This window comes from Hyperolius riggenbachi, chromosome 6 (genome assembly GCF_040937935.1).
Source record: "Hyperolius riggenbachi isolate aHypRig1 chromosome 6, aHypRig1.pri, whole genome shotgun sequence".
NCBI classification, from domain to species: Eukaryota; Metazoa; Chordata; class Amphibia; order Anura; family Hyperoliidae; genus Hyperolius; species Hyperolius riggenbachi.
The window spans coordinates 388,182,659-388,201,579 of NC_090651.1; the positions used below are offsets into that span (position 1 = coordinate 388,182,659).

Sequence of the window (18,921 nt, forward strand, 5' to 3'; positions counted from 1 at the left end):
CCAGAGATCTTTTCTACTGGCTTTGGAACTCTCAGTAAAGAAACCTGCCTCAGAGATCGCCTGATAGGACTAAAGATGTTGCCGTCTGTGATACATTTTAGAATGTAAATCAGGGAGATGAAAGATTTTTCAATGGGCAAACACTGACTAAATACTGTACTTTATGAATGAATATTGTAAAAAAATAAATAAAAAAAAAAGCACTTTTAGTAATTGTGTTGCTTTGACTACATTTCCTGTGTAACTGGTTGCTGCTTGTGGTTTCAGTAGCCTCTTGTCTTCGCTCTGCGGTATTGAAGTAGCGCTTGTGGAGTTCACCGTGTGAGTTGGCTTTGGGTAAAGGGGTCTCCAGCACGGCTATTTTGAATTGATTTTCTACAAATATTTGATGTGGAACAGAAGAAAGAATACGTGTTTCTGGTGACAGAGAACTTCAGCAAGGTACGGCACTTGACTTTACACTTCTGTTTTCGTTTAATTTCGTTCTGGGGTGGGAAACGGAGATCTTTAGATTTACCTTTGTGATGTGTGTGTGAAGGAGAACAGATTGTTGTGGGATCTATAAGCGATTTAGATCCTAGACTACAGATCCCAGAGTGATCCATTCTCCTGTATATTGCTGGCAGATAGAAGAACAATATGGCTGACAGATGCCAGACGGAGGAGAAGGCCAATGACAGAAAACTTAATAGGGGGTGATAAAAATGAATGAGAAAAGTTTGCCACTGGCCAGGAATTATTCAAAGATAAATGCACAATTTTATGCTGCATCACCCCTGATTGGCCCTTTACTAACCACTTTGCATTTCTGGGTTTTTACCCCTTAAAGAGAACCCGAGGGGGGGGGGGGGTGGAGGTAGCCAGATCAGATAGCATCAATTACTGTTACTCCTGTGTCAAGCAAGTGACAATATTTTATACAGTGGTTTGCAAAAGTATTCGGCCCCCTTGAAGTTTTCCACATTTTGTCACATTACTGCCACAGACATGAATCAATTTAATTGGAATTCCACGTGAAAGACCAATACAAAGTGGTGTACATGTGAGAAGTGGAGCAAAAATCATACATGATTCCAAACATTTTTTACAAATCAATAACTGCAAAGTGGTGTGTGCGTAATTATTCAGCCCCCTTGGGTCTGAGTGCAGTCAGTTGCCTATAGACATTGCCTGATGAGTGCTAATGACTAAATAGAGTGCACCTGTGTGTAATCTAATGTCAGTATAAATACAGCTGCTCTGTGAGGGCCTCAGAGGTTGTCTAAGAGAATATTGGGAGCAACAACACTGAAGTCCAAAGAACACACCAGACAGGTCAGGGATAAAGTTATTGAGAAAATTAAAGCACGCTTAGGCTACAAAAAGATTCCCAAAGCCTTGAACATCCCACGGAGCACTGTTCAAGCGATCATTCAGAAATGGAAGGAGTATGGCACAACTGTAAACCTACCAAGACAAGGCCGTCCACCTAAACTCACAGGCCGAACAAGGAGAGCGCTGATCAGAAATGCAATCAAGAGGCCCATGGTGACTCTGGACGAGCTGCAGAGATCTACAGCTCAGGTGGGGGAATCTGTCCATAGGACAACTATTAGTCATGCACTGCACAAAGTTGGCCTTTATGGAAGAGTGGCAAGAAGAAAGGCATTTTTAACAGAAAAGCATAAGAAGTCCTGTTTGTGGCAGTTTGCCACAAGCCATGTGGGGGACACAGCAACCATGTGGAAGAAGGTGCTCTGGTTAGACGAGGCCAAATTTGAACTTTTTGGCCAAAATGCAAAACGCTATGTGTGGCGGAAAACTAACACTGCACATCACTCAGAACACACCATCCCCACTGTCAAATATGGTGGTGGCAGCATCATGCTCTGGGGGTGCTTCACTTCAGCAGGGACAGAGAAGCTGGTCAGAGTTGATGGGAAGATGGGTGGAGCCAAATACAGGGCAATCTTGGAAGAAAACCTCTTGGAGTCTGCAAAAGACTTGAGACTGGGGCGGAGGTTCACCTTCCAGCAGGACAATGACCCTAAACATAAAGCCAGGGCAACAATGGAATGGTTTAAAACAAAACATATCCATGTGTCAGAATGGCCCAGTCAAAGTCCAGATCTAAATCCAATCGAGAATCTGTGGCAAGATCCGAAAACTGCTGTTCATAAACGATGTCCATCTAATCTGCCTGAGCTGGAGCTGTTTTGCAAAGAAGAATGGGCAAGGATTTCAATCTCTAGATGTGCAAAGCTGGTGGACATACCCTAAAAGACTGGCAGCTGTAATTGCAGCAAAAGGTGGTTCTACAAAGTATTGACTCAGGGCGCAGTGTAGGAGGGGCACACACAGGACGAGGCAGAGGCGAGAGAGTCTCCAGCCTCAGGGCGCAGTGTAGGAGGGGGCGCAGGGTAAGGGAGAGGCGAGACAGGCTCCAGCCTCAAGGCACAGTGTAGAAGGGCTAACACAAGGCTGGGCCGAGGCAGAGGCAAGAGAGGCTCCAGCCTCAGGGCCCAATGTAGGAAGGGCACACACAGGGCGAAGCAGAGGCAAGACAGGCTCCAGCCTCAGGGCGCAGTGTAGAAGGGGCTAACACAAGGCTGTGCAGAGGCAAGAGAGGCTCCAGCCTCAGGGCGCAGTGTAGGAGGGGGCGCAGGGCTGGGCCCAGGCAAGGGCGAGAGAGGCTCCAGCCTCAGGGTGCAGTGTAGGAGGGGCGCACAGCTTACTCAGCTATCAATCCCCTATTGTGTTTGAAGCAGAGTGAAATAAGAAAAGGGGATACATGGCAGTGACTGCAAGCCAGATAACTAGATATTAAGGTGTTGGGGAGGTTGGGGGCCCTGTGGCGCCTCTTAGTGTAATAGCAATCAGTGGGTGACAGCTGGGGTGGGAGGGATGGAGGGGCCTCTTAGTCTAATACCGGTAGCAATCAGTGTGTGACGGCTGGGGTGGGAGGGATGGGGAGGGGTCTCTTAGTGTAATAGCAATCAGTGTGTGATGGCTGGGGTGGGAGGGATGGGGGAGGGGCCTCTTAGTGTAATAGCAATCAGTGTGTGACGGCTGGGGTGGGAGGGATGGGGAGGGGTCTCTTAGTGTAATAGCAATCAGTGTGTAACGGCCGGGGTGGGAGGGATGGGGAGGGGCCTCTTAGTGTAATAGCAATCAGTGTGTGACAGCTGGGGTGGGAGGGATGGAGGGGCGCACTTTGGTGTCTCAGCCTTGGGTGCTGTCGGTCCCGGCTCTGTTTACAGCAGTGCTTTTCCTGCAAGGGCCACCCCTTAGAGATTGCCGACAAGCTGCCTGTTGGTAGATTCGGGAGGTGAAATTGCAGTGCTGGGGAGGGGGGGGGGGGGGAGGCATGTCATGGACCAGGGATCTAGCCTCCTTGTCCCATCTGCCCACCCCCCCCCCCCCCCCCCCACACACACACACACACACGTCAAATAGATTTTTATTTTCTGAACAATCTAGGCTTTCTGTGGATAGTATTTTTTTAATATTGTTGATATTGTTTAATAGTGTAGGCATTTTACACAGGAACAATAGGGATAGATGCAGACAGACATTTTTTCATTTTAACCCTTCCTAATCTTCACATGACAAGCGCCACAAATCTAAAACAAAAATGCATTACTTGGCTCATCCCAGTTAAAATGATTCCATACATGCCATATTCCATCACTAGCTGGGCATGTAGCATACCATTACCCCCAGTTTGCCTGAATGAGATCGCTATGGCACACAGTTTGCAGACATGAGTGCTGTACAGACATTGCTAGGCAACAGCATAATGATACATCTATACAGTGTTGGGTCCCCAAACCATCGCCCTACTGATGGCATCCGAACACTACGGGCGGCAACCATTACAGGTGTCCATAAATCTTAAGGCCAAGTATAGTTGTCAAGGGGTTAGTTAGATGGGGCTTAAGAGTTAACCACAGTGGAGTGGGGAAAAAATAACACTTTATTTAATGTGACATTGTCACAATTTTCACAATTACGAATCGTAATCGTAATGCAAAATTTCAGGGAAAATCGTAATTAATTTTGTATACAATACCATCTTTCCCCGAATATAAGACACTATCTTATATTCTTTTTGGGGAGGAAATATGTGCTAGTGCTTATTTTCGGGGGGGAGGGGCTAGACGCTGTGTGTATGGGGAGGTGTGTGGGCTCTTATCCGCATCTCCCTTGTGGCTGCGTCCCCCTCCGTTCCAAGCAATTTCTCCGGTGGTGGCGGCAGCGGCGACATGGTATTCTAGCTATGAGGGCGCCCTTTGACCCTCACGCTGCACGCAGTACGCTTTGCCGGCTTGGTGCTGACGCTCCCCTCCTGTCATAATCGTGCGCCTGGCTGATGCGTCCCAGGCGCACATTGATTATTACACGAGGGGAGCGTCAGCACCAAGACAGCAAAGCGTACTGCGTGCAGCGTGAGGGTCAAAGGGCGCCCTCATAGCTAGAATACCATGTCGCCGCCGCCGCCACCACCGGAGAAATTGCTTGGAACGGAGGGGGACGCAGCCACAAGGGAGGTGCGGTAAGAGACCACACACCTCCCCATACACACAGCGTTCCCCCCCAGCTAGGCCTTATTTTCGGGTTAGGTCTTATTTTAGGGGAAAGACGGTAGTAATATTTCAGAATTTCATGTAATTTTCACAAAATTTTGCATAATTTTTTGCTGAATTTAGTGGTTAATAGCAAGGCCCCCATAAATGCTATTGCTACCAAAATTGCCAGATATGTTACATATATTAAGGAGAATATTGGGTACAAGTAAAACAAAAAATAATTTTTCAAAAAGACCTTGTAGTTTTTGAGAAAATCGATTTTAAAAATGCAAAGAAAAATGGTTTTTTAATTGTCATGTTTAAAAAACAATTTTTCTTGCATTTTTAACATCGATTTTCTCAAAAACTACAAGGCCTTTTTGAAAAATTTTGACTTGGTGTCACTACCATGCAAGGGGGCTTTGATATTCACTGCCAAAGTTGGCACAAAATTTACACAAAATATTACGCAAAATTACAAATGACTATACGAAATCAATAAATGTACAAATTGTAATTGCGTATAGGCGAAATGAATCATAATGAACTGATTACGATCCTCACTACTCACCTCCTCGAAGCTTTAGGACAAAAGTGAGAGTCCTGTCAACAACAATCTGAACTGGTTATTAATGTCACTGTGGTGGGGCTGAGTCTCACAACTTCTCTCAGGAATGTTCTCACCTTGCCTAGTAATGTATAATTCATCTCTCCTTCTCTGCCTAGCTCATGATTTCTCTCCTTTTCTTTTCTCCTGCGTTTTCTCACGGGAGATGGTTTCTCATCTTATCAGCATATTTCTTTTAGGTGCCCGGCCAGAAAGGATTTTGTCAAAATAAGCTTTGTATTATTTTTTACCTACTTTTACAGTTAAATGTTGTAAGTTATTTCGTAGATAAGATGGAGAAAAATCTCCTTGGGAGGAAACTCATGAGAAAAGTTAATTGAATAAGGGCCCCTCCCTGTTTATCTTATGAATTCTTTTCTCTTACCGGTTTATCTCACGTTATATCTATGTGTTTATCTTGTGATTTATTTCTCCTTATGTGTGACGTAAAATGTAAACCTGGTTCACATTAGAGCTAAAAAACTCTCCTTTCCCGGATTGGAAGGATACGGATCTAATGGTAACCTATGGATCCGTTCACATCTGTCCGTTCAAATATATCCGTTCCACACGATTTGATGAACGGACCGCTAGTTTCCTGCAGCACCAATTTTTCCCGACCGCTGAGCCCAGTGGAATGGAAACGGAAGCTGTAGTGCTGCATTGTGGGCAAGGAGAAAACTGAACGTTTCTTCACAGTAGTGGTGGACCATTCTAAGTAGAAAAATCCACTTTGGTGGATGGGGTCTGAGATATAGAGTATATATATCACTTTACAGATTACATAGTCATGTCACTGACTGTCCTCAGAGGAGCTTACAATCTAATCCTGCCATAGTCATAGTGTAATGTCCTACCATATTATTATTATGTATTTATATAGCACTGACATCTCCTGCAGCACTGTACAGAGTACATAGTCATGTCACTGACTGTCCTCAGAGGAGCTTACAATCTAATCCTGCCATAGTCATAGTGTAATGTCCTACCATATTATTATTATGTATTTATATAGCACTGACATCTCCTGCAGCACATTACAGAGTACATAGTCATGTCACTGACTGTCCCTCAGAGGAGCTCACACTCTAATCCTACCATAGTCATAGTGTAATGTCCTACCATATTATTATTACGTATTTATATAGCACTGACATCTCCTGCAGCTCTTTACAGAGTACATAGTCATTCCACTGGCTGTCCTCAGAGGAGCTCACACTCTAATCCTACCATAGTCAGTCTAATGTCCTATCATATTATTATTATGTATTTATATAGCACTGACATCTTCTGCAGCACATTACAGAGTACATAGTCATGTCACTGACTGTCCTCAGAGGAGCTCACAATATAATCCTACCATAGTCATAATGTGGCATAATCCTTTCCTTAGTCTATCAGACCTTTTAACTATTTTAGGCAGGTGCTTTCTGAAACTATTTGAGTTTTTTGTACTGTTTTAGTGGCTATGTGTTGTTAGTATGTTGAGCTTTACGAACAAACCTAGAGATTTACTAATGCTGCTGATCTTAATGTTTGTAGCTGCTGGCACTAAAAGGGGCATACTGGCTCATTACAAGTTTGACACCTTCTCTGAAGATGAAATACAAGAAATTGCACAAGCACTGCGCGACTCCGGGACTCCCGGACAAAACAATGCGGTTTCTGAGCTTGAGCTGCAGGAAATCATAAAGGCCCTGCAGGAAACTACACTGAGTGACCCACCAAGAAGGCTCGGGGTGCGGGAAAGGTACGCTGAATATCCAAGAATAAATATCGCAGTCATAGGCGATTCTGGATCTGGAAAGTCCACTTTTGTCAACGTCATCCGAGATCTTGTTAATGATGAAGCTGAAGGTGCTGCTAAAACGGGAGTGGTGGAGACCACAAAATGTCCAACAGCCTATCCCCATCCCAAGTATAAACATGTATTGTTCTGGGACCTCCCTGGTACTGGAACTCCTACTTATAACGCCGGGAACGATCAAACGGCTGTTGACTTCCAGCAATATGACTTCTTTATCATAATGACCTCTGAGAGAATTAGACAGAGTGACATGGATTTGGCCAAAGAGCTTGGGTCGTTGGGGAAGAAGTTCTACTGTGTAAGAAATAAAGTTGACTCCGATTTGAAGGCCAGCAAACTCCGTAGAAGAAAGAACTACAACGAAGAAAGACTACTGAGGAATATTCGGGAGAATTATGTCAAAAATCTTACGGACTGTGGAATAGGAGCAGCACAAGTGTTTATTCTGTCCTGCCTAGAATTGGACAAGTACGACTTTCGCCTCTTGCAACAAAAACTGGAAAATGAAGTTATAGGACATGGAAGATAGTGTGTTTACATGCCTAAACAGACAAAGACACTATAATACATTGCTTGGGACTTTCAGAAAAACAAATCTACCCTCTAGGAGCCAGTTAGAGAAAATCTGAAGTGAGGAAACTCACTTTAGAATTTATACTTGCCTAAATAGAGAGAGAATGTGTGATAATATAAAGACCACCTGTTCCTCTGTCCGGCTCATCGATGCCAGACCGTCCCCGGTTGTAGCTATTATACTAAAACGTGGTTTGGAACTCCTTGAGCAATCTTTGGAACTTCTCATATCCCCGGGTAATTCTGAGGATGAGTGCTTCCCAATTGGGCATGCGTGGCTTCGGATTCAGGCATGCTTAGACAAATGTGCTTGTCCTCAGATTACTTTAGGGCAAGAGTAGTTCTGCAAGTTGCTCGGTGAATTCTGAACAGCTATTTGGATGATCAGGTAGAACAGCTACAACTGTGGGTGGCACTGCAGCAATGTGCTGGATGGAAGAATGGGAAGGCGCTTTCTTGGGTGAGTATTAAACCCAAAATGAGTTTTATCACTTCTGGTTTACTGTAAGGTTATATTTTATACAAATCTATGCTTTTGTGAATCCCATACATTGAAGCTGTGATGAAATGTTTGATCTTGTAGATACGGAAATGACAAGTACATGATTGGCAAGGACAGGCATATTGTGGATCTGATATGTTAGACTTATCCAATGATGGAGAATGTAGGTAATCCTGCAAACCTCATCTGGACTGATACACAAGTCATCTGTTAATGAGGTGGCAAATGTTTGCACCCCTTGTGGCCAGAGGTGGCTAAAAATACATTAATAATGCCAGCTTTGCTGCAGATTGTTTGCAAATTGCCAAGCAGAGCCATATCATCAGGAAGTGAATCCGGTTGCCCCAATCCCAGGTGGAATACAACTTGTATGACTTTTTTCCTGCAAACCACAATTCTTTGCATCGCATTGGCCTTCTATGATTGCAGTGATTGGATTTAGGCCTCTTTTCCACGGACAGTTGATAGGCAGCGAAAAGCCTCTCAAACTCTCGCAGCTGCTTCCTGCTGCCTGGTTACTGCTCACTGCTGTCTTACCCGGGGCTTCCTCCAGCCCCCGTCAGCCGTCCTGTGCCCTCGCCGCAGCTCCGCTTCCCATCAGTGGCCCGGGGTCCCCTCCGTTGTAAAATGTCGAGCTCAGCAGGCCGGCATCTACTGCGCCTCTGTAATACACTCGAGATGACAGCAGCTGTGAGCAGCTCTCGTGCAGGCGCAGTACATGCCGACCTGCTGAGGTTCGCATTTTGCACCGGGCCACTGACGGGGAGCAGAGCTGTAGTGAAGGTGCAGTATGGCTGACAGGGGCTGGAGGAAGCCCCGGGTAAGTAGATTTTTTTTTATTTATTTTTTATTGTATTATTATTGTCCTCGGATGTTGCTTTCAAAGAGGAATTTTACTGACAACAACTTAATGATTGAAATTGCTTATTCTCACAGTATTACTTTATTAATAAATGTTAAAATAAAAATCTTTCCTCACCCCGATTTACGATCTTTCATTTATCACGGGGGCTGACATCTTTACTGCTGGCAGGTGCATCACTGTGGGATGTTTAATGTGTGTTCCGAAGTGAGCAGAAACAACACTTGGCATCCCAGAATGCTCTTTGGCAGAATGCTGTGACATCGTAGCCTCAGCTAGGCATCAGTGGGAGGGCCCACCAATGACAAAGGGTGGTCAGTGTAAAGTATACATTACCTATCCGCGGCCTCCGCTTGTGCCTCCCCCTGCCCCTCCCCTCTCCATACACGCTCGTCCCACATTATTTTTCTAGTAAGGGAGATTTTTCATTAGGGGCAGCGAGGCGGATGCGGCTCTCAAGGCCGATCCAGGATCGATTGCAGCATGAAATTGTTTGGAAATCGCCTTGTGGTGTATAGGCAGCTGACAGATCTCTCTCTTATCAGATTTGATTAGAGAGAGATTTGTCTCTTGGTCGAATCTGCCCATCGTCGCTAGATGTATGGCCAACTTTACAATCAAGTGAATGTGAATACAGGGCCTCTTTAAGGGGAACTCTGGCTCTCAAACCAAGCTGGCTGCAATATCTGTGTCTCATTTTCCTGAAAAGCTCGGCTGTTGTACATATCTCTACATTGGACTATGGAAAGGTTGCAGTGTATATTCTTGTTAGTATCTGAGTGGTATCCTGAAAGGACAGTGACTTGTCCAGCAGGCTTCCCTGTACCGCTCACACTGTAGCCAGGGCTGAACAGCAGTGCTGGGAGCTAGTCTACTTTAGGGGACCCACCGTAAATCCCCATAGAGAATTGGAGCTGTGCTGAAAACAGTACAAATTTTTCAGCTCTTTTAAACCCCCACAAGTTATATATGTATGGAAAGCTCAGAATGTGCTCTAACAAATGATGCCACTTTCGCTGAGAAGAAACTGAAACTCACCGTGAACGAGGCGCCGAAAGGCCACAATCGCGGCTCCGTCGGCCATCTTACATCTGTGCTGCTCATATTGTTCTCCCTCCTCATTGGAGGGATTGTTAGCTGGGGGGGGAGGCCAGAGAAAAAAAAAATGTCCGTACAGTCAGTAGCTAGTTCTGCGTTGTCTTGTCCGGGGAGAAGGGAGAGCAGTTCTGGCACGCCCCCAGCTAACAATCCCTCCAATGAGGAGGGAGAAAAATATGAGCAGCACAGAAGTAAGATGGCCGACAGAGCCGCGATTGCGGCCGTTCGGCGCTTCCTACATGGTGAGTTGCACCTTTTGCTCACCGAAAGTAGCATCATCCGTTAGAGCAGATTCTAACCTTTCCAAAGATCTATAGCTTGTGGGGGTTTAAAAGAGCTGAAAGCGAAAATTCGTTCCGTTTTCAGCACAGCTCCAATTCTCTATGGGAATTTACGGGGGGTCCCCTAAAGTAGACTAGCTCCCAGCACTGCACAATGCAGCCACTCACCAGAAGACAGAGATCAAAATAAGGGCCCATCTCCACAAGCAGCTGATAGGCTGTGACAAGACTGTTCAACTCTCACAACTGCTCACTGCTGCTGCCTGGTAACTGCTCACTGCTGCTGCATGGTAACTGCTCACTGTTACTGCCTGGTAACTGCTCACTGCTGCTGCCTGGTAACTGCTCACTGCTGCTGCCTGGTAACTGCTCACTGTTACTGCCTGGTAACTGCTCACTGTTACTGCCTGGTAACTGCTCACTGCTGCTGCCTGGTAACTGCTCACTGTTACTGCCTGGTAACTGCTCACTGCTGCTGCCTGGTAACTGCTCACTGCTGCTTGGTTACTGCTCACTGTTACTGCCTGGTAACTGCTCACTGTTACTGCCTGGTAACTGCTCACTGCTGCTGCCTGGTAACTGCTCACTGTTACTGCCTGGTAACTGCTCACTGTTACTGCCTGGTAACTGCTCACTGCTGCTGCCTGGTAACTGCTCACTGCTGCTGCCTGGTAACTGCTCACTGTTACTGCATGGTAACTGCTCACTGTTACTGCATGGTAACTGCTCACTGTTACTGCCTGGTAACTGCTCACTGTTACTGCCTGGTAACTGCTCACTGTTACTGCCTGGTAACTGCTCACTGCTGCTGCCTGGTAACTGCTCACTGTTACTGCCTGGTAACTGCTCACTGCTGCTGCCTGGTAACTGCTCACTGCTGCTTGGCTACTGCTCACTGTTACTGCCTGGTAACTGCTCACTGCTGCTTGGTTACTGCTCACTGTTACTGCCTGGTAACTGCTCACTGCTGCTTGGTTACTGCTCACTGTTACTGCCTGGTAACTGCTCACTGCTGCTTGGTTACTGCTCACTGTTACTGCCTGGTAACTGCTCACTGCTGCTTGGTTACTGCTCACTGTTACTGCCTGGTAACTGCTCACTGCTGCTTGGTTACTGCTCACTGTTACTGCCTGGTAACTGCTCACTGTTACTGCCTGGTAACTGCTCACTGTTACTGCCTGGTAACTGCTCACTGCTGCTGCCTGGTAACTGCTCACTGTTACTGCCTGGTAACTGCTCACTGCTGCTGCCTGGTAACTGCTCACTGCTGCTTGGCTACTGCTCACTGTTACTGCCTGGTAACTGCTCACTGCTGCTTGGTTACTGCTCACTGTTACTGCCTGGTAACTGCTCACTGCTGCTTGGTTACTGCTCACTTTACTGCCTGGTAACTGCTCACTGCTGCTTGGTTACTGCTCACTGTTACTGCCTGGTAACTGCTCACTGCTTTTGCCTGTTAACTGCTCACTGTTACTGCATGGTAACTGCTCACTGTTACTGCCTGGTAACTGCTCACTGTTACTGCCTGGTAACTGCTCACTGCTGCTGCCTGGTAACTGCTCACTGTTACTGCCTGGTAACTGCTCACTGTTACTGCCTGGTAACTGCTCACTGCTGCTGCCTGGTAACTGCTCACTGTTACTGCCTGGTAACTGCTCACTGCTGCTGCCTGGTAACTGCTCACTGTTACTGCATGGTAACTGCTCACTGTTATTGCCTGGTAACTGCTCACTGTTACTGCCTGGTAACTGCTCACTGCTGCTGCCTGGTAACTGCTCACTGCTGCTTGGCTACTGCTCACTGTTACTGCCTGGTAACTGCTCGCTGCTGCTGCCTGGTAACTGCTCACTGCTGCTGCCTGGTAACTGCTCACTGTTACTGCCTGGTAACTGCTCACTGCTGCTGCCTGGTAACTGCTCACTGCTGCTGCCTGGTAACTGCTCACTGTTACTGCATGGTAACTGCTCACTGTTACTGCCTGGTAACTGCTCACTGTTACTGCCTGGTAACTGCTCGCTGCTGCTGCCTGGTAACTGCTCACTGCTGCTGCCTGGTAACTGCTCGCTGCTGTTGCCTGGTAACTGCTCACTGCTGCTTGGTTACTGCTCACTGTTACTGCCTGGTAACTGCTCACTGTTACTGCCTGGTAACTGCTCACTGCTGCTGCCTGGTAACTGCTCACTGTTACTGCCTGGTAACTGCTCACTGCTGCTGCCTGGTAACTGCTCACTGCTGCTTGGTTACTGCTCACTGTTACTGCCTGGTAACTGCTCACTGTTACTGCCTGGTAACTGCTCACTGTTACTGCCTGGTAACTGCTCACTGCTGCTGCCTGGTAACTGCTCACTGTTGCTGCCTGGTAACTGCTCGCTGCTGCTGCATGGTAACTGCTCGCTGCTGCTGCCTGGTAACTGCTCACTGTTACTGCCTGGTAACTGCTCACTGCTGCTGCCTGGTAACTGCTCACTGCTGCTGCCTGGTAACTGCTCACTGTTACTGCATGGTAACTGCTCACTGTTACTGCCTGGTAACTGCTCACTGTTACTGCCTGGTAACTGCTCACTGCTGCTGCCTGGTAACTGCTCACTGTTACTGCCTGGTAACTGCTCACTGCTGCTGCCTGGTAACTGCTCACTGCTGCTTGGCTACTGCTCACTGTTACTGCCTGGTAACTGCTCACTGCTGCTTGGTTACTGCTCACTGTTACTGCCTGGTAACTGCTCACTGCTGCTTGGTTACTGCTCACTGTTACTGCCTGGTAACTGCTCACTGCTGCTTGGTTACTGCTCACTGTTACTGCCTGGTAACTGCTCACTGCTGCTTGGTTACTGCTCACTGTTACTGCCTGGTAACTGCTCACTGCTGCTTGGTTACTGCTCACTGTTACTGCCTGGTAACTGCTCACTGCTGCTTGGTTACTGCTCACTGTTACTGCCTGGTAACTGCTCACTGCTGCTTGGTTACTGCTCACTGTTACTGCCTGGTAACTGCTCACTGCTGCTTGGTTACTGCTCACTGTTACTGCCTGGTAACTGCTCACTGCTGCTTGGTTACTGCTCACTGTTACTGCCTGGTAACTGCTCACTGCTGCTTGGTTACTGCTCACTGTTACTGCCTGGTAACTGCTCACTGCTGCTGCCTGGTAACTGCTCACTGTTGCTGCCTGGTAACTGCTCGCTGCTGCTGCATGGTAACTGCTCGCTGCTGCTGCCTGGTAACTGCTCACTGTTACTGCCTGGTAACTGCTCACTGCTGCTGCCTGGTAACTGCTCACTGCTGCTGCCTGGTAACTGCTCACTGTTGCTGCCTGGTAACTGCTCGCTGCTGCTGCATGGTAACTGCTCGCTGCTGCTGCCTGGTAACTGCTCACTGTTACTGCCTGGTAACTGCTCACTGCTGCTGCCTGGTAACTGCTCACTGCTGCTGCCTGGTAACTGCTCACTGTTACTGCATGGTAACTGCTCACTGTTACTGCCTGGTAACTGCTCACTGTTACTGCCTGGTAACTGCTCACTGCTGCTGCCTGGTAACTGCTCACTGTTACTGCCTGGTAACTGCTCACTGTTACTGCCTGGTAACTGCTCACTGCTGCTGCCTGGTAACTGCTCACTGCTGCTTGGCTACTGCTCACTGTTACTGCCTGGTAACTGCTCACTGCTGCTTGGTTACTGCTCACTGTTACTGCCTGGTAACTGCTCACTGCTGCTTGGTTACTGCTCACTGTTACTGCCTGGTAACTGCTCACTGCTGCTTGGTTACTGCTCACTGTTACTGCCTGGTAACTGCTCACTGCTGCTTGGTTACTGCTCACTGTTACTGCCTGGTAACTGCTCACTGCTGCTTGGTTACTGCTCACTGTTACTGCCTGGTAACTGCTCACTGCTGCTTGGTTACTGCTCACTGTTACTGCCTGGTAACTGCTCACTGCTGCTTGGTTACTGCTCACTGTTACTGCCTGGTAACTGCTCACTGCTGCTTGGTTACTGCTCACTGTTACTGCCTGGTAACTGCTCACTGCTGCTTGGTTACTGCTCACTGTTACTGCCTGGTAACTGCTCACTGCTGCTTGGTTACTGCTCACTGTTACTGCCTGGTAACTGCTCACTGCTGCTTGGTTACTGCTTACTGTTACTGCCTGGTAACTGCTCACTGCTGCTTGGTTACTGCTCACTGTTACTGCCTGGTAACTGCTCACTGCTGCTTGGTTACTGCTCACTGTTACTGCCTGGTAACTGCTCACTGCTGCCTGGTAACTGCTCACTGCTGCTGCCTGGTAACTGGTCACTGCTGCTGCCTGGTAACTGCTCACTGCTGCTTGGTCACTGCTCACTGAGTGCACAGTTTAGCCGCCTGTGGAATAAGGGCCCCGAGGCGTATATTTAAAAGCACCACATGCTAATTTGGGCATGAGATATTGCCAATAATTGTAGCTTGGTAATGTTACTGATACTCAACTATCAATGTAGCTTATTCTATCCTCCCACCAACCTCCCCTACCTATGCCTAACAGTAACCTACCCCGCACCCTATGCCTAACACTACTCCTCCCCTACTTATGCCTAACACTACTCCTCCCCTATGCCTAACAGTAACCTACCCCGCACCCTATGCCTAACACTACTCCTCCCCTACTTATGCCTAACACTACTCCTCCCCTACGCCTAACACTACTCTCCCCCTACCTACTCCTAACTCTAACACTCCTCCTACCATATGCCTAACAGTAACCTACCCCGCACCCTATGCCTAACACTACTCCTCCCCTACGCCTAACACTACCCTCCCCTACCTATGCCTAACAGTAACCTACCCTACCCTATGCCTAACACTACCCCCCCACCTATGCCTAACACTACCCTCCCCTACCTATGCCTAACAGTAACCTACCCCCTACACTATGCCTAACACTACTCTCCCCTACCTATGCCTAACACTAACACTCCCCCTACCTACTCCTAACACTAACACTCCTCCTACCATATGCCTAACAGTAACCTACCCCGCACCCTATGCCTAACACTAACCTCCCCTACCCTATGCCTAACAGTAACCTACCCCCTACACTATGCCTAACACTACCCTACCCTACCCTACCCTACGCCTAACACTACTCTTCCCCTACTTATGCCTAACACTACTCTCCCCCACCTACTCCTAACACTAACACTCCCCTACCTTATGCCTAACACTACTCTCCCCCTACTTACACCTAACACTACCCCCCCCCCCCCCCCACACACACACACACCTATGCCTAACACTAACCTACCCCCTACCCTATGCCTAACACTACTCTCCCCCACCTACTCCTAACACTCCCCTACCTTATGCCTAACACTACCCTACCCTACGCCTAACACTACTCTCCTCCTACCTATACCTAACACTACTATTCCCCTACCTACTCCTAACACTCCTCCTACTCTGAGTGAAGAAGATCTTGGAATTCTCATTCAAAGTCTCCGCCCCACTACCTGCGACCTGGATCCTGGCCCAACTGGATCCTTAATGCAGTGCCCAGAGCTGATCAGGCCAGCACTTCACAAAATCACTCAGTGCTCCTTGCAAAGTGGACTTTTCCCAGAAGAACTAAAGAAAGCAATCATAAAACCCCTCCTGAAGAAACCATCACTAGATCCTGATTCTGTAACCAACTACAGACCTGTGGCGAACTTACCATTCCTATCAAAAGTTATCGAGAAAGCAGTCGCCAACCAGCTGGAAGCCAGGCTTACAGAGAACATCTTTGATACTTTTCAGTCAGGATTCAGGAAAAGGCACAGCACTGAAACAGCATTAGTCCGAGTAATGAATGATCTACTTACTGCAAGGGACAAGGGTGATTGCTCAATTCTGATTCTTCTTGACTTGTCTGCAGCATTTGATACTGTGGATCATGAAATACTAATCCAGCAACTGAAGAATTACTGTGGCCTAAGGGGTACTGTTCTTAGCTGGTTTCAGACCTTCCTATCTGGCAGGACACAGCAAGTATGTCTGGGCACACACTACTCTAATCCAGTGCCACTTGCCTATGGAGTTCCACAGGGTTCTGTGCTATCACCATTACTCTTTGCAGTCTACATGCTCCCACTGGGCAAAATAATCCAGAACTATGGCCTAGGATACCATTGTTATGCAGATGACACACAAATGTATCTGTCCTTCAAGCCTGGCAAGACCCATCAGCATCCATAAATGCGTGTCTAGTGGATTTACAAAATTGGGTGAACACCAGCTGGCTGAGGCTGAACTCTGACAAAACAGAGGTGTTGGTGGTAGGTAGTGTTGGGCGAACAGTGTTCGCCACTGTTCGGGTTCTGCAGAACATCACCCTGTTCGGGTGATGTTCGAGTTCGGCCGAACACCTGATGGTGTTCGGCCTTTTAGTTCGGGTTCGCCCGAACTGCTCAATGCCCGGCCGAACAGGGCCCCTGTTCGGCCGAATACGGCCCCCCTATGGGGTCGCAGGCATAAGGGAGGGAGCATGCCCCGATCGCGGGGGGGTCGGAAATTCCCCCCACCCCCTCCGCTAGCGCTCCCCCCTCTGCCCGCTTCCCCATAAAAAAGTTTGCGTAAAGTTAAATAGTACCGGTGGTGGCTGCTGCAGTGGCTGGCTGGCAGTGGTGTGAGTGAGGAGGAGGAGTCCGAGTAGGACGCGTTGAGGCCGGGCAGCGGGCGGTTCAGCGGTAGTACCCTTGTGGTACTTCCGCCCTTTCTCTGACCTCACGTCCTCTACGTGATGACGCATACGAGGGTACGCTGAAGACCTACCTGCCCTGGTTCATGCATTTGTATCCTCCCGCCTAGACTACTGCAACGCCCTGTTCATCGGATCTACAGAAAAGGTTCTGCGCCCCTTACAGCTAGTACAGAATGCTGCAGCCAGACTCCTAGCCAATGCCCCCCGCAGCTCACACATCACCCCAGTACTGCAAACTCTTCACTGGTTGCCAGTAAAATGGAGAATCAATTTTAAGATCTGCCTGCTGACATTCAAGGCTCTACACCACATGAGACCCAAATACATAGCGGATCTATTGGAACTTTATGCCCCTCCACGCACCCTCCGCTCTGCCAACAAGATGAAGCTGATTATTCCCAGGATACACTTAACATTTGGTGCTCGGGCCTTTTCCTACGCAGCCCCTACTCTATGGAACTCACTTCCACAATCAGTACGAGAGGCTCCCTCTCTGGACAGCTTTAAAAAAAGGCTAAAAACTCACCTCTTTTCCCTAGCCTTTGAGACTGCATAATGCAGGGTCACAGCGCTTTGATTCCCCAGGGAGAAAAGCGCTATATAAATATTATTGTTATTGTTACCTGTAACAAACGTACCTAGTGTGGTCTCTGCAGGCTGCTCTGATAGTTTGGAGCAGCTGGAGGCAGCTTCATCTTCTATCAAAGGCATCCCCGGCTTCCCTGTAGACGTGAGTCAGAATGTTGGCATCCCCGACTCCCATACAGATGTGGGTCAGCGTGTTGTTTCTGGCAGGAGGCGCGCAGCTCAGAGCTGTATTTATAGGCTTAGAAGAATCAGAATCAATTTTATTTCGACAAGTAAGTTTGCACCTACAAGGAATTTGTCTTGGCAGTTGCTTAACAAACGCAAACAAAAACAATACAAGGACAGACAGTGTGTATATTACAAGTCAAGGACATTATAAGTATAGTGGCAGTAAGCAATGTGAGAATTGTTCATTTACAGTTCTGTGCTGATTACTATCAAGTCCTGGCAGCTCTAACGTGGTTCAGCATTAAGTATGGCTACCGCTTGAGAAAAAAAAGCTGTTCTTGTGTCTGGAGGTGTTGGTAGCGATTGACCGGAATCTTACTCCTGAAGGCATGCGCTGGAAGATGGAGTGAGCTGGGTGGGAGGGGTCAGAGGCAATCTGGGGAAGATGGAGTGAGCAGGGTGGGAGGGGTCAGAGGTAATTTTGGTCGCTCTCTTTCTGCACCTGCTAGCGTAAAGATCCTGCAGGGAAGGTAAGCTATAGCCAATTATCCTTTCCGCTGATCGGATGATGCGCTGCAGCCTCCCCTTTTCTAATGCTGAGCAGGAGCCGAACCATACAGTCATAGATGATGTTATGGTGGATTCAATAATTGCAGTGTAGAACTGCACCATTAGATTTTGAGGTAGGCCAAACTTTTTCAGCTGCCGTAGATGGTACATCCTCTGTTGCGCTTTCTTGACAATAGTGGCAGTGTTGTTATCCCATTTTAGGTTGTGTGAGATTTGGACCCAAGAAACTTGAATGACTCTACCTGGGTTATTGTGGATCCATTTATGGTTAAGGGGAGGTGCTGGGAGGGAGATCTCCTAAAGTCTATTATCATCTCAATGGTTTTGAGAGCATTTAGTTCCAAGTTGTTGCTGCTGCACCAGGAGGAAAGCTGTCCCACCACATGCCTGTATGCAGACTCATCGCCGTTTTGTATGAGACCAACTACTGTTGTGTCGTCTGCAAACTTCAGAACCTTAACAGATGGATCTGTGGAGATGCAGTCATTGGTGTACAGAAGGAGGGTCTAGCTGACCTCAGCAGTGATGTCACTAGGCGACATCATTAGGGGAGTGGTTCTGGGGAATTGGGATTTTGTATATAAGGCCAGAGCTCTCAGTCTGTCGTTGACCTTG

General features: G+C 47.8%; 1 protein-coding gene across 5 annotated transcripts in view; it reads left to right on the forward strand.

The window, feature by feature from the left end:
- Positions 1 to 18,921, forward strand: part of LOC137521999 (interferon-inducible GTPase 5-like) — a 98,065-nt gene that overhangs the window by 53,422 nt on the left and 25,722 nt on the right. For 3 of the 5 annotated variants that reach the window (XM_068241998.1, XM_068241997.1, XM_068242002.1), the window contains exon 2: positions 268 to 441. The exons of 1 other annotated variant lie outside the window; for it this stretch is intronic. The gene's annotated coding sequence lies outside the window, so the exon portion shown is untranslated. The remainder of the gene's footprint in view (positions 1 to 267; positions 442 to 18,921) is intronic. One more of the 5 variants, XM_068241999.1, reaches the window with a different exon arrangement.